We start from the raw sequence: 4,188 nt of genomic DNA on the forward strand, positions 1-4,188 counted from the left end.
TACACTACTGTCTCAGATGATTTAACACTGCGCATAGAATAGGCTGTTTTGTCATCAGCACCACAAAACATCATAAAACGTGTGTTTGGAAAACACTATTTCCTGTTCTTTTTTACTCTGCCGTGGGTCAAAGTAATTGTGTATGGCCAGAACAAACACAACCTTGACAACATTTTCTAATATCTGTCACGCCGAAAGAGAAAGCTCCTTAATCAGAACATGTAATGATTGACTGAAAAAATCTACCTTAACTGGAGTCAAACAGTTTAAAGCATCATAAGATTGCCCCCAATTTCCTGTGTGTTTCAAAAATGTGTGCTATTACAATGTCTCGGTCCAAAACACAGTATAATGTGACTCAATAAAGCTGCCAAACCTGTTAGACTGGCTTTAACATTGTGTTCAGTATTTTACCCACAATCCTGCTATAGGATTGGAATAAACACAAACGTGTGTGTATCTAGTCTTGGAGGTAATAACAGTGGTCCAGACGGTTTAACGACTGGGGAAATTGTGTAGAACATTTTACATCGTCCAGTTTGTCTGTAAAATGATTGCCCAATTGCAGAAGACGTCTCGCATCTCAGCATGGGAAGATGATAAATGCACTCAATCTTAAGCGCAGCGGGACTGTGTTCAGTATGTTCTATAAGAGCACTTACTCTAACAGCACTGTAACATAATAAAAGAAGGCATAGTGCAGTTACTGTAATACGAATCAATAGAGCTGATTACACATCTATTATTATGTGAACCACTACATATTCTGTTGGTGGTAGATTGCAGCCTCCAGTATGCATATATAATTCATGTATGCATATAATTCAGTGTAACACTCTTGTTGTTCAGGTGTTTTAAATCAGCTGTATGTTTGTGTTTAGATTTGACACAAAAGTTGTGAAGCCTAAGGATGTAGTTAGACAGTTAGACATATTTCACAGACCTACTGTACCGTATGTCAACATAGTGTGTGCACTGCAGGCAGACACATGAAGTGAAAATATGACATGTTTGATAAGTGCATGGGTACAAAGGTCATTGCACTAATATCTATGTGCTACCCTCTGGTGGTTATGATAGTGCATTACATGTTTAGGTTAGGCTAAGGTCTACTAAGATGACCGAATCTCTATCTTAAAGGTGTTCTGTGTGATTTTAAAACACTCCAAAACTCCAAAAAAGTGATGTATAAAAGATTCAGATAAGTGTTATATTTTGGCTTTCTGCATCCAAATATGTAGCAAGGTTATTAATATGCCTTTATATTTCTTATTCATATTTGTAATTTTCTATTGAACTGAAACATGTGATTTATGTGGATGAGGTCATGTGGGCTAAGGTGCACTTTATGAGACTGTTTTAAATGCCCCGTCTACAGCCTGGTTGAGGTGTGGAGCTGGCCTGTAGAGGGCAGAGTGGTGCTTTTTATGAATACTGTGGAGTCTCCTGAAACATAAGATCTCCTCCAGTGCAATTACTGTATTACAGATGTCATGATTATGTTGCAAGTTCTGGACTAGTGTAAGCAAGTATTGGACTGTTTAAAATAGCATCCACACTGTATCGCTCAGCCAGAACATGGCTGCTCGAATAGTCCTGTCCTGCTGAGTAAGAAAAATTCTGTCTTGATTTAGTGCATAAAAACACCAATTGTATCTTGAAAATGTGACAAAACTGCTGTTCATATGATATACCTTACCTGTATTTGGGTATATATTTATTTTTATTTGTAAGGTTGGATATATCCTTACTGATATGGTGATGAATCATCATGGTTGATTTTTTATTGGCTCAGGCTGTCTTAATCATTTTATCTGAGCTTGAGATATGTAACATGTCATTGCTTTTTAAATACACACCATTGCAGTTATTCAACAAACAAGCCTGTATGCGTCCACATTTTTTCCACTGAAAGTGAACTCCTGCTGTAGTTACAGATCAGCTACAGACTACTTGTTTTTGTTCAATGTTTAAAAGTCTGTCAGCTTGGATTGAAAATTAGTCAAACATCCTCCATGTATGTGAGAGAATCAAAGTCTTCTGCAGTCTGCGTGACATTTAGAATCAGCAAGGTTGTGCGGCTGCAGTGTATGTTTTGTAACAGGAGAGGTCCATGGTCACATAACTCCCCCAGCTTTCCCGCTGAGACACACACGTAGCAGGGTGGCCTGTGACGAGGCAGCGGGTCCAGTGACAAACACAGGCAAGATGGAAACAAGTGTGATTTCTGACCTCACGTGGAGCAAAGTAAGGGGGAGTGTTGCAATGCACAACTTTTGCAGCAAGGATCAACTGTTGCAAATGTATCTTAAAAGCAGCTCTGCTGTCTTTTTTGCACATTTGTGAAGGAGACCCATAATTCTGTCCAATATAATTTCTTTAAGAAAATGTGTCATTTATAATCATCTGGCAAGTTGCTGTTTTTAATCATTAAGCCCTTGTAAACCCAGTGCACACTACCTGTAAAGCACAAAACAGCAGACAGACACTAGTGTTGTGCGAGTCATGAGTCAATCATTCAAACGAACGACTCCTTTTACTGACTCGAGAGTCACAAGTCCTCATCTCCACGAACTCGTTCACTGACTCACCCCTCCCACCTGCAACTAGTCACTAGAAACTGTGAATTTGAGGCGAGACCACCTGTGATAAAAACAACCACTTCGGCGCTTGTTTCAACTCAGTACTCACTCCCACAGTTCGCCACCTGGCTGACGGACTTTAACAACAAAAGAGATATTTAAAAAGTAAACAGTTTGTCTTTGAGATAATCCAAGTTTTATGTGTGAATCAGTGGGCATATTAGGAGTGGGTGGAACTCATCTCGTTGGTTAAGCGTAGTGACTCAGCTTTCACCCGAGTATCAAACTGGTTGTGATACTCCGAGTATCGAAATGACTCACAAGATTCTCCGAGTATCGAAATGACCAAATTGATCAATTAAGTCCAAGTGACTCAGGTGACTTAAGTGACTCGAATAACTCGAAAACCCAACTCTCTTTAATGAGTGTCTCATACAAACTCAAGTGAAAAAGAGTCGAACCTCTCATCTCTAACAGACACAGGTAGCGACCTGCTGGTGACCGTAGCTCATTGGTACGCATGGGAAGTCATGTATAGTGGTGACAAGTTTGGCGTTATAGTAGTTAAGTTGTGAGAACACTTCTGAGAGTGTAATCTTTAGCAGGAAATGCAAAGGTGTAAAGACCAAGCAAAAAATTAAGTCACCAGAAGTGAAGCAAAAGAACCAGATATTTTTCTAAGGTGGTAGAGGAGACCAAAACAGAGCTAAAACAAATTTTGGACTCACCTGAGTCAGGTGTGCAAGAAATGACTCCAATTAATGCTTGGTGGGTAAATAAGCAAGGTTGTACTGACATGTTTGCCATATTAGTTTATACGGTGATAATTAATGCTGATTTAGTTGAGATCATCAGCACATTTAACTGAACTTTGATCTGTAATGTTTTATCATTTCCGAAACCTTTCGGGTACGTACAGTACGTGTTACTTGTGTAGAAGAAGTATTAATAGCTGCAGGACATAGAATGACTGGATCAGGGCGCCGGTCTCTCATCCCTTTCCTGGACTTCTAAAATAACCTCCACATTTGAACAGGTCAGGTCAAAGGGTTATCGCTCACCACCCATTCATGTCCTCGCTGTAGGACCACCGGATGGTACAGCAGAAGGCCTGGACAATAATTCATACGTCCTTTTTTTGTTCTTCAGGGCAAAGATAAGGAAGGAAGCTATATTTTTATCCTGCCGCTCCCTCTTCATGTCTTGTTTTGTCTGCTTCCTACCTCCTAGAAAACTTGTATCTTACTGCTTCTTCTTCCTTTGCTGTATCAATTTGAAGTCCTAACTCATCATACTCAGTTAAGGAAATCAAGAATCATGGTAGTGGAAGATGATTAAAATGAAAGGTATAAGGAGTTTGTGATACAATTCACCACAAAATAATTTGAGTAAATCAAGTCGAAGAGATGGCAAAGTTGAATTTTAAAGTGCCTGATATCCAGATTATAAAACCACCTACACACTTTTTGTCACAAATCAATTTAACTATATTCCCTTTGTGTTGAATGGAAATTGTGGTTGTTAAATGTATTGAGGACAATTAGTTGTACATACATGGGAGTGTTATCAGGCTTCTCATATTTGTCTAACTTTTTCCCTCATGTTT

This window comes from Semicossyphus pulcher, unplaced genomic scaffold, assembly GCF_022749685.1.
Source record: "Semicossyphus pulcher isolate SPU_LCO1_2020_fin unplaced genomic scaffold, fSemPul1.0.p SCAF_17, whole genome shotgun sequence".
Taxonomy (NCBI): domain Eukaryota; kingdom Metazoa; phylum Chordata; class Actinopteri; order Labriformes; family Labridae; genus Semicossyphus; species Semicossyphus pulcher.